Below are 13391 nucleotides of genomic sequence, written 5' to 3'. Positions count from 1 at the left end.
TATGATGAGATCTTCTCGCTAGTTGCGAAGATAAAATCTATTAGGGTGATGTTGGCCATTGCTGCATTTCATGATTATGAGATATGGCAAATGGATGTCAAGACCACTTTCCTTAATGGGAAGTTGGCTGAGGATGTTTACATACCTCAGCCAGAGGGTTTTGTCGATGCCAAGCATCCCAATAGAGTGTGCAAGCTTGAAAAGTCCATTTATGGACTTAAGCAAGCATCTCGCAGATGGAATCTTTGCTTTGATGAGAAAGTCAAAGAGTTTGGATTTGTACGAAGCGAAGATGAATCGTGTGTACATGTCAAATACAGTGGGAGTATAGTTAGCTTTCTCGTTTTGTATGTCGATGACATACTGCTCATTGGAAACGACATCCCGACTTTGTAGGAAGTTAAGTCATGGCTCGGGAAGTGTTTCGCTCTGAAGGACCTCGGAGAGGCTTCCTATATTTTGGTAATAAGGATAGTGAGAGAACGAAGTAAGAGACTAATAGGACTTAGTCAGAATACTTACTTAGATAAAGTACTAAAATGTTTTAGTATGGAAAACTCGAAGAAGGGAGAACTATCGATAAAAAGTAATGCCAAGTTGAGTAAGACTCAAAGTCCGAGTACTGAAGCCGAGATAGCTGAGATGAGCTGAGTACCTTATGCTTCCACAGTTGGCTCAATCATGTACGCTATGACTTGTACTCTCCCTGATGTGGCCTTTTCTTTGAACATGGTCAATAGATATCAAGGGAACCCTGGCAGAGCTCATTGGATTGCGGTTAAAAATATCCTTAACTGCTTTCGGAGAACCAAGGAATGGTTTCTAGTCCTTGAAGGGAGTGATGACTTAAGGTGCGAGGGTATAGTGACGCCAGTTTCCAGACCGACAGGGACAACTACCATTCGCAGTCGGGCTGGGTCTTTACCCTAAATAGAGGAGCAGTGACTTGGAAAAGTTCCAAGCAGGAAACAATAACTGATTCAACGTGCAAATCAGAGTACATTGCAGCGAGCGAAGCATCATAGGAGGAGATATGGTTAAAGAACTTCAATGGTGACCTTGGAGTTGTACCTTCCATAAAGGAGCCTATGGAAATTTTCTGTGATAATGAAGGAGCGGTTTCCTTGACCAAGGAACTAAGGGATCATCGTAGATCTCGGCATATCGATAGTAAGTATCACTTTATTAGACATCAAGTAGAACAAGGACACCTCGTGGTTAAGAGGATATCATCAGAAGATAACCCAGCAGATCTGCTTACGAAGGGACTGAGTAGGGTTAAGTACTTGCAATACGCTAGGAGCATTGGGCTGAAGGATGATATTAGCTTAGATTAGATAGTATTGGAAACATATAATAGATAAATGTAGTTGACATTCGATGATTAAATAAAGGAGTATTATTTATAAGTAAAGCTACTGTCTTATGTTAATTGTTTAACTATTGTTTCATTTTGCATGTTTTGACTTCCAGAATAATTGAGTTTGTTACGAATAATCGAATTATTGAAATAGTCCACAATCGTTCATATGTTGGAAGTAGGTATGAATGAAGATTGTAATGAATTGGTGTGTAGATTGTCTAAAAGGTATTAGACATAGCAAGGGCTTGCTACAACGTTCATGAGTGCTTATAAACAAGTTTTGAGCATTGGAATAAACTCGCGCTTGCTGGAATGACTTTATGGAATGTGACAAAAGTGATCGCAAGACAATAATATCATATGGTCTTAAAACCTACATATATTGTTTATTATTTACAAATTGGTTGTGCATTGATAATGCGAAACCGCATCAGTAAATTGATGTTATAAAACACATTGTTGTGTATAATTGATTGGTGGATAAGTAAATGCATATAAGTCGAAGTTTATTTGTTACTTCTATCCTAAGAGGGTAAAAGCGATATCACGGTCGCTCGATGATTTGATTAGAATTATGTGTCGGGCCCAGTCAGGACTGAATTGATCTGTTCAATTAAGTTCTATGTAAAATAAATCTGAGATCGAGAAACCAACTACTGGATAATTAGTTCCATGAGATTGCCCGCACAATATCTAAACATAGGACTGCATGATCCCTTATCTAAAGGACAAGTTACTGATGAGATCAGAGTTGACAGTGTCTTTGAGAGCTACGATTGCTAATCGGATTGTATTTGCATTTATAGTTACTAGACTTATCCAAGTGGGAGACTGTTGGATTAGTGTCTAAGGCTGTAACTATATTTGGTAAGTACTTGACCCGGTTGTGCATGGTCCTTTTGGGTTGCCTTCACCATAGCAACTTGACAAGGTGATTTATATAGAGAGAAGAGATATTATTATTAATGTATTATAAGAATAATATGTTAAAGGAATAATAATATTATTTGATTGATATAAGTCATAAATTAATTAGGAATTACTTTGGTGACTTAAAGAGATTAATTGAATAAAGGGGCATAAACTATCAAATGTGTGATAGTTGTGTTTTTGGCTATGAATCCTTATGGATATGGGAAGGGGCGATTTTAAGGATATGGATATCCTAGAAATAGTCCAAGGCATTATCTAGAAGGATCTTTGGATTGTTTTGAGGCTAAGTTATCCGATTAGGGTTTAAGGTAAAACCCTAGGAGCTTATAGTATAAATAGACCCTTAGAGTTGCAAAAATCAGCCACTCTATGCATGAGGAAACCCTAGAGGCGATTTCTCACCTCTCTCCCTCTCTCAAATAATCTTCTTGCTAGTAGGTGTTTGTAAGCCATTAGAGAAGTGACAATTGTGACTCTAAGCTCCAAGGAAAAGAAGTTTTCAAGCAAGTAACTCAAGGTATTCTTCTAGATTTGATTTCATATGTTATGTATTGTTTGTTTACAATAGATCTCTTATTCAAAGTCTTGGATACATAGCATGTTGAATTAGAGAAACCTAGATCCAAGAATTAGGGTTTGCATGTGCACATAGGAAAGTTCTTATGGATCAAAACCATCACATCTGCGTGCCCAATTCCTCGTGGAACTTTTGCCAGAAGCGGGAGGTAAAACGAACATCACGGTCTAAGACAATAGAGACCGGAACCCCATGGCGAGCAACAATCTCGCGGATATACAAGGTAACCAGCTTCTCGACCAATGAACTCTCCCTTATCGCTAAAAAGTGGGCACTCATGGTCAATCGATCCACAATGACCCAAATATCGTTCGATCCCTTCGTCGCTCTTAGTAACTTGGTAATAAAATCCTTCGTGATCTGTTCCGACTTCCACATGGGAACCTCTAGAGGTTACAGCTTACCATGCAGCCTCTAGTGCTCGTCCTTGAGCATCCTGCAGGTCAGGTACCTCTCCACGTACCAAGCGATTTATCGCTTCATGCATGGCCATGACTAACTCAGTCCTAAATCATGGTACATCTTGGTGGCCCCCGGGTGAATAGAGAAGTGAGACATACGAGCCTCCTCCAAAATAGTGTGTCTAACCCCACTAGACATCGGAACCCAAACCCGACCATAATGGGTCAATAATCCCCGACTATCTTGCACAAATCGGGTGTTCTCACCCTTAATCCTCTCAAGTTTCTAGTTCTCCTGACACATACATTCTTCCTGAGCTTCCCTGATCAAGCTTACAAGTGAAGAATCCATTGATATCCTCATAGATGCCACTAGGGTAGAAGATCCTGCTGACTTGCGGCTCAGATCATCTGCACCCACGTTTGCTTTACCTGGGTGGTAAATAATCTCACGGTCGTAGTCCTTGACTACATCCAGCTACCTGCACTGTCTCATGTTTAGGTTTGGTTGATCCATGATGTGTCTCAAGCTCTTGTGGTCCATGTATATGGTGCACCGGACCCCATAGTGGTAATGTCTCCAAATATTGAGAGTGAATACCACGTCTCCCAACTCTAGATTATCAGTAGGGTATCTCGTCTCGTGAGGCTTCAGCTGCCGCAATGTATAAGCTATCACCCATCCTCTCTACATGAGGACCACTCCCAGTCCAGTGATGGATGCATCACGGAACACCACAAAATTCTCAACTCCCTCTAGGAGTGTCAAGACTAGAGCCTCACATAATCGTTGTCGGAGGGTCTCAAAAGCCCCTGCTGCTCGGGGTCCCACCGGAAATCCACCCCTTCCTCGTCAGACGAGTGAGGGGTACTACAATCTTGTAGAAATCCTATATGTATCCCCTGTAGTACCCTTCCAACATCAAAAAGATCCTATTATCCGAGAGAGAGTTCGGAACCTCCCACTGCATAACCGCCTCGATTTTGGCCGGATCGACCAAAATCCCCTCCTGGTTAACAAGGTGCCCAATGAACTTAACCTCTCGTAACCAAAACTCGCACTTTGAGAACTTCTCATACAACTACTCTCACCTCAAAACTCCCAATAGCTCCTGAAGATGCTCCTTATGTTGCTCTCAGGTCTTGGAGTACACCAAGATATCGTCTAATTACATAATAACCGAGCGATCGAGTCTCGGCTTACATAATCGATTCATCAGGTCCATAAATACCGTCGGCGCATTATTGAGCCCAAACAACATCACCACAAACTCATAATGTCCTTAACGAGTCTAAAATGCGGTCTTCTCCATGTCCTCCTCCCTAAGCCTGACCTGATGGTACCCGTACCTCAGGTTCATCATGGAGAACCAAGATGCTCCCTGCAACTGATCGAAAAGATCATCTATCCTCGGAAGTGGATAACGGTTTTTCACCGTCAACTTGTTCAAATCACGGTACTCAATGCACATCCGGTGTGAACCATCCTTCATCCTGACGAAGAGGATTGGTGCTCCCGATGGATAACTTCTCGGACAAATGAACTGCTTGCCTAGCAGTTCCTGTAACTGTGATGACAACTCTTGCATCTCAAGTGGTGCCAAATGGTACAACGCGTTAGCGACAGGGGCCACACCTGGCTCTAGGTCGCTCCTAAACTTGACCTGCCTCTCTAGAGGCACTCCAGGTAACTCCTCCGGAAACACATCAGCAAATTCCTTGAGTACCGAAACCTTTAAAACTGAAATCCGATCGTTGGCCCGCGTATCTACAACATACGCTAAATTACTCGCACACTCGTGCTAAATGTACTGTCGATCCCTAGTGGCTGAAAAAAACCATGGTCCCAATCTCGTGCCCTTGCCATAGACAATCAGTTCTCCCCCACTTGGGGTTCGAACTACCACACACTGGCCCTCGAAGTCAATCATAGATCTGAAGCGACTAAGCCAGTTCATACCCACAATCACATATACATCCCTCATGGGAATCGGAATCAAGTTGATCGGAAAAGATACCCCGAAGATCTCTAACACACAACCCTGATAGACTGAAGAAGCAAAAAACCCATGTTTGTTGGAGATAGAGACTCAAAACGGACACTCTAGCTCTCCTACTGCCAATCTGAACTCCATACTGAAAGACTGAGAAACAAACGACCAACTCGCCCCCGAATCAAATAATACCAAAGCAGGTAAGGAGTTTACTAAAAACGTACCTAATCACAGGTACAAACATCTAAGAATAAAACAAATAAAAATAGTAAGATGATGGATAGAAACATACCAGCAACCACGTCGGGTGCTGCCCAAGCCTCTTCTGTAGTAAGCTGGAAGGTGCGTCCCTGAGCCGTCGGGGACGCTGCTCTACCCTGACTCCCTTCAGTAATCCTCAATGTAGCCGGCACTAGAGCCTGCCCCGACTTGGCGGCTAGTAGGGGACACTGGGCCTTCAGATTGCCTGCCTGCTCATAATGGTAACAAAGTCAAACTCTGGGAGTTGGAGTCTGGTGTCTGCAATCCCTTGCAAGATGGTCCTGCTTGCCACATTTCTGGCACTCGCTTCTTAATCGACAAACTCCCGAATGAGCCTTCCTGTAAATCCCACAACTGCGGCCCGGCTGTCCCCCAGACATGTTATCAGCGGTCTTGGACCGCTTCGGTGCCGGCTGCAACTGCGCCGAGGCCTACCTCTGCTCCCATCACTGTAACTTAATCTTTATCTCACGCCACCTACTAGCCTCCTATAACTCTAGCAGTGTACCACATAACTGGGTAGCAACAAACTCCAGATAACGTGTCATCTGCACCTGCTCGTAAGCAAACTCCAGGAGAAACATCGCCCTCTCAGTGAACATGCGGGTGATCTCTGTCACCGATTCTGTGCCCTCTCTGAGATCCAAAAACTCATGTGACAGCCGCTTGTGCTCGACCCGTGGAATGTAGCAAGCACGAAACATATCTATGAACTGCTACTAAGTAACAACAGCTCTACGGTAATCCGTTTACGACCCAGTCATCAACCTTCACCAGTCCTTTGCCTCGGACCTCAACAAGTTCAGGGCACATCTGACCTTCTGGTCAGCAGGACATGAATACATGAAGAAACATCTCTCTATGTCAGACAAAGACCTCATGGATATGATCAGATCTTGAGTACCATCGAAAGTCGGGGGCTTTGTGTTATCGAAGTCCCGGTACTGAAAACCCTGACTGGCTCCTCCCCCTGCCGCTGTTACAGTCGTTGTAGCTGCTGCAACAGCCATCTTAGCTAGGGCTGCATATCTATCATCAAAATACTCCATCATGGCGGTCTTAATAGACCCAAACATCTCTAGAATCTGACCCTGAACAATCTCGACCACCTCCTCGCGGATGATCTCCCTGATACGATCCTCTATCAACACTGGCCAACCGTTGCTGATAGTCTCGGGCGCTGTAGGGGCATCCTGACTGCCCTGCCCTAATCCCGATCTGGATCCACTTAGAAAACGCCTCATAACCACCATACTAAAAAAATACACCAGGAAGGTATCAGATAATCCACACAAATAACAGGGATCCAACTCCTAACTAAACCCTAGGGGTTGTGACTTCCTTGCCAAGCATATGGGTCATGTGCTTTCAGTAGTACGGGCCCATACTACCTTCCACACCTACCCATATTTGTCTCAAGTATCATCACAACACCCTAACAATATACATATGCATGGTGATTGCTCAATCCTCACTTCTAGAAGGAAGCTAACTATTTCATAACTAGTCTACTGACCTCACACAACTCAACCACGAAACTTCCACCAACCCTGCAGCACTCGTTATGCTAGCCATACATAACATTGGACCCTATAAACTTTCGAATACCTGAGCCTACCCTAAACCCTTCATCAAACAAGAACAGGAAATAAGGCCAAGCCAAACATTCTTAGGCTATAAGATGTTAATTATGTAGGGTTGTGATGCATACACTAAGCAACTACAGTAATGATGTCAATTTCATATAAAGAAAACCCTAGGCTATTAGGCATCATACAACCAGGCAATTCTATCATCCAATTCCTGAGGATCCCTAGCCTACTACTAGCATGTTGTTCTAACATATCAAAAAATCAAATAACTGCATGGTATTTTGGTGTCTACTTACTGGCTCCGACTGATTGCACATTCTAGATCCTCTTTGAATTATTTTAAAAACCTTTTGAAAACAATTTTGGAAAATATTTCCTTAATTTGATATTGAATTCACACGAGTGTTCCTCCAATTCACTCAAACTAAGGCTCTGATACCAACTTGTAACATCCGTAAAATTTGAGCCAAATTTAAACATTTTAAAACATTTCAAAACCATTAATTATTACAAAGTGTTTTCAAAATATTTCCATGTTAGAGTATCCCAGAAATCAAAATCATAAAATGTGACGAGTTGTACAATCACGCCTTCGCCTTCCCGCGATTATCTGATATACCTGAAACCAAAACTGAAACTGTAAGCCTGAAGCATAGTGACCTCCCCCAAATTACCCATACACACAACAATATAAATATAATCACAAATAGCATACTATGGGTCTAGTTAACCATCAGATTGGAATACCTCAGGCCCTCAACCATCAGGTCTAAATGCCAACATACTGTGGGTCTAGTCATCCTCGGGATAACATAATATCATAATACCATCCTATCTACCAGGATACTGATCTAACAGATATTACTAACATAACATATCGGGATAACAGTTCAAAAGGGCTGATCATGGTGCCTTAGACCCTTGAGTATAGTGAGGAAACCTCACCTCACAAGTAGCTCGAAGTGATAAAGTCAAACTCCACCAAACATAACTCCAAGTCCAACACCTACATCCGCCAATGGTTCACTTCCATAAATTCCCAATTACCAAAATAGCTGCAAAAATCAAACTGGTCAACCCTTGGTCAAAGTCAAAGTCAACGGTCAAAGTTAACAGTCCATTTTGACCCAACTCGTCAAGTGCAGCTATCAACTCGCCGAGTTCCTTAAGAACTCAAAAGTCACCAAAACCCTAATTGACTCACCAAGTTTCCACCAAACTCGTTGATTCCATGCATGCCCAGATGTCGGGGAAAACTGCAACTGAGTCATCGAGTCCTCCTAGTGACTCGCCGAGTTCATGTAGAATCAAATATGGGAACTCTTCATCCGACTCGCCGAGTCAGCTAAATGACTCATTGAATTCATGCAGTCCATCACTTATATAGATGTTTCTAAGCCACCCCAAAGCTCCATATGGCAGACCCAACCTCTTAGGACATGGTTTCCACGTAAAGTTGCAAACTTTACGTACATGCATTGTCCTAAATGCCAAAACCAGACTAAGGGAAAGGTTAAATCGAAGGAAAAGGCCCAATCTTGACAAAATCTCATAACTTTATAGCTATAGGGACCGAAGGGTTTCCAGATGTGAAGTTACAACATCAGATGTTGCGGCAATACTCGAAATGAATCCCAGATGTACTAAAGATGAACGAAACCCAACCATGAAGAGATTTAGCTAAAGATAAACCAAGGAAATGACTTGTTACCTTCAAAATGATGCAAAGGTGAAGTAGAGTCAGATCAACAAGCTCCTTTTTCTCTAAGCTTCTTATACTTCACACCTTCTTCACACAAAGAACCAAAATCTATCTTAAACCTCATAAACACTCAAGAACAAGGTAATATCGATTAGGGTTTCTCTGAGCCGTCAAGGGGGTGATAAAGGACTAGAGGAAGGAACTTAAGGTCCTTTAAATATGGTGCAAACCCTAAAAATTAGGGTTTCATCTTCCAACTCCTACTCATCGAGTCTGGGTCCTCCGACTCGTCGAGTAGATCCAATAATATGCGCGGGCTACCCGCCTCTACACGACGAGTTAGGGGAAACCAACTTGTCGAGTAGGTCCATAAATATGTCATATAATGTTAAAAACTTGTACCTGGGAGTCGGGGTGTTACACAAAACACTGAGTTAGTATCTACTGAAGAGGCGGAGACTGGTGTTGTTGTTGCTACATGCACTTTGCAAGTTATATAGATACAAAGTTAATTGCATGACTATGCAATCAATATGAAGAAAATTGCTTGATTGTCTGATTCTTCGAGTGAAATGCACATATATCATAAATCGGTTCAACATTCAATATAAAACATATTGCTTTTAGATACCATTTCTTCAAAGATCATGTCGAAGATGGAAATATTGAATCTTATTTTGTGAATACCACATATCAACTTGCAAAAATTTCTACCAAACCAGTTATGGAAATATCATTCTTAAGAATCTTAAATGGATTGGGAATTATGGAATCATGTTACGTACCAAAATCAAGCTAAAGATTGTAGTATTGATAATAATGTTGATTTTTCTTAATGCATATTTTCATATGCATGCAATTTCGCAATGTTTGTTGAATAATTCAGAAGTTATTGTTCATGTTCAGAACTTCACAGAGCTTTGCATTTGCATTTTGCGCTAAATCATTCGGAGTTACTAGCTTACAATCAAAGTTTTCGTACAATTCTCATTTTATTCTTAATATTTTTTATTCTTGTTGATAAATAAAAAATACCAAAAAAATGTTTTTCTTTTCTGTATTTCAAAAATCAAAAATTCCAAAAAAAATTCTTTATTTCTGTCTATTTAAAAATATTTTTCTTTTCATTTGATTTTGCACATCATGGAATTGACGGAAGCACAAACCATAATTTTTGGTTAAACCTTGACATTTTGAGTTTACACCAACTTATAATTTTGGTTATTTGAAAATTGTTTTAATGATCAATTTTGTTTTAAGCGTGAATTTGAGAGAGACTCGATTGTCTATCTTCTTGTACTATGCAGACTCTTCGACGCATTACCCATAAGATTTTTGGTCAAAACCAACTAGAATCGATGTGTGCCCAAACTTTTTGTTTATGATTTTCAAATAATTATTAGCATGATGAAAATGAAACCCACCAATCAGTACACTTTAAGGAATTGGCGATGGACAATTCATTGTTCTAGATTTTACAAAGGAATTAATAGAAGAAACTTCTTATAGCTTTACTATGCCTTTGCATGATGTTTAAAATGACATTATCATTATTATGCATGGTCTTTTACTGAAATTAGCCAATACCAAGTCATTACTACCTAAAAAGATCTAGGTTTTGTTTACATGAAATGAGATTTCTGTTTGAACATTTTTTATCCTTTTTATTACTTCCAATCAAATCCATGATTACTTAAAGACAATTACATTGATCGCTCATTGTTTTTCGTACATTGTTTTGTTCTTATGTTAAATTGAAAACATGTTTGAAAATGTAGAATACCCTTAATACTGAGTAAAGAGGCCCTTTGATACTTCTCTATAAGTATTCGATTGTAATTCATGAGAAACCACACAAACACTTTGATATCTTTGTTGATATCTAGGGAAGTGGTTTTTCCCCGGATCTTACTGCCTTTATATTGAAGTAATCTTTGATATCACGACTTATCCAAAGTTTTCTTGAAATTGATTCTACCTTTTTCTTTGGAACATAATTGCACTAGAATCCTTGAGGTTACAAGTAATACCATCTTGTACCAGGATTCTACAAAGTCTGGTTCATGATTCCATGTTTTCTACCTATAAATAGATGAAATGTAACCCTATCAATAATAAATATCAAAGATTGTTTCATGTTCGATAATCAGTTGCTAATATTTTCAGTTATGGGAACACTATGTGACCACTTTGGAGTAGGTCAGAGACTATTTTTTCTTTCTCTTTGATCGAGGGGAAATACTTATGAATATTACATGTGTTGGATAATGAGCATGTCTCTTTAGTTTTTTCACTCTACACGTGGCGATTTTTATTGGTTAACGGTTCAAATTGAAATGTGAAGCTACTTATAAAAAGGGTTTTGACTGTTCTTATGAAGTTTTCTAACCTCCATCTTTCTCTCAAGAGCGGTAACCTTAAATCGTTCATGTTTTCTACAAAAAGTCTTAACGTAAACCCTCATCAAGTCTCATGTCGATCAGTTTAACACTACCGATGAAGAATGGTCAGATCCTCAAATGTAGATCCAGTCTAATAGCATTTGGTTTAATCTTGATCTTGCTCCCTATCATGAAGAATTGAAGAAGCTTGTTTAATGTTTCAATGATGATGTTCTTTATTATGCGTTACCTATTTCCTTTGCCATTCCGATGAAGTGATTATCCTTAGCTTTTTCTACTATTGTCCACATCAAGGATTGTGAACTGATTATGTTTCAGATGGAAACAAAAGGCAAGAAGAATATCACTAAGATATAGTTTACTCATATTATGAAGCTTAAATCTAAAGGTCCGTTTGAAACTCTAACGCTTGATCACGTTCTTTCTATGTTAAATAAAATGAGGTATTACCTCCTATTACTCTTATCAGTGCTTTTCACAAATCTAATTTACCTTTTATATGGTGTTTTTGTTGGATTAGGTGTCTAAGACATTAACTATATTACTATAAACTTAAATTATTACCAAAGTCCTTTTTGGTTTCCCTCAATCCTAGTAAGAGACTGGAATGCTATTGGGAGAGAGAGAGAGAGAGAGAGAGAGAGAGAGAGAGACTGATGTATTAATTTATTATATGAGTAATATAATAATTAAAAATCAAAATAAATAATTTATTTGTATGTTTTGAGAAAAAAATATTAATTCCAACCTATATTCTTTAATTATAAATTAATTAGAAATTAACTAGAATTAATTTTGGGATTAATTGGAATAACTAAAAGTGGAAGGACTAAAGGTGAAAATGTTCAAAAGATTGGCATTGACCAATTCTAGAACCTCCCTAGGGTTGGACGAATTCTATGGGTCTTGGGCTTGTAAGGAAACATGGGAGAAAGCAAAAAGGATAAGGCTTATCCAAGGAAACATACCTTATCCAAGCCCCTCTAGCACCTATATAAAGGTTCCTTATGCGTCATATTTTCAACACTCATTATTCCTCTAAAAATTCTGAAATCCTCCTCACTCTACTCTCTCTTCAATAACCTCCAACTTCTAGTTTTTGGGTGTGAGCCATTAGAGACACGACATTTCTGGTGCTGGCTTTTTGAAGTTCCACAAAGAAGGAAATCAAGTTCATTTACAATAAAAAAACTAAAAGGTATGTTTTCTAATAACCCTTCTCCAATTTCAAAAATACCTATCTACTTTAGGATTTTTGATTTCAAATTTTTGTTTGCCTATCGTAGTAAGAACATAGATCCTTTAGGGTGTATGCAAATTTAAGGTTGTATATTTTCCCTTAAAAATATGATTTTTGTTATCTATAAAACCCATCAGTGGTATCAAAGCATATGTTCCCCGTAATCTGACACAAATTTGAATAAGGTCAAAAACCCTTTTGATGGTCTTCGATTTGGGCAAGGATTTTAGAAATCCTAACATCCTTCTTTAATTTTTGAAATTGCTAGGGTTTTAGTAGGGTTTTTTTTGTTTTGGATAATTATTAGTTTTAAATGCCTTAAAATTGGAGTATTATTTATTTGGTAAATCCCAAAACTTAATTTCTAAATTAGAGGGTATTAGCTTTTGACTAAAATTTATTTGATTAATTGAATAATAGTAAATAAATTGTTTAATCATTACTGGTTTAATTTAAACTGAATTAATTTTATTAATTTTAAAATTTGTAAATTAAACCTAGTATTTTTGAAAAAGGTTTTAAAAATACACCTTATATATATATATATATATATATATATATATATATATATATATATATATATATATATATATATATATATATATATATACACCATATGTATAAGACTAAGTCATTTGGATCTCTAGTATGCCTCATTCACAAAACCGAACTATAAGGGGTATAAGGAAACTGCCTACAAAATGGTAGTTGAATGAGTGTCCACTCTCACCCACTGCTTCCTTGTTTGGTGGAATGTCGTTAACAGAATGCATCTGATAGGACATTCCGTTCTTTAAAACTATAATTCTATTAAAGTAACTAAAACATCTTTTATAAAACTAACTCATAGTTCTTCAGGAAAATGTCAAAACTATTCGAATCCAAAAATTGCACATTATACTTTATAGTAGTTAGTGGAGCGTGTG

This window comes from Lactuca saligna, chromosome 2 (assembly GCF_052625555.1).
Source record: "Lactuca saligna cultivar CGN05327 chromosome 2, ASM5262555v1, whole genome shotgun sequence".
Classification (NCBI taxonomy): Eukaryota; Viridiplantae; Streptophyta; class Magnoliopsida; order Asterales; family Asteraceae; genus Lactuca; species Lactuca saligna.
Note: the sequence above shows the minus strand (reverse complement) of the source record.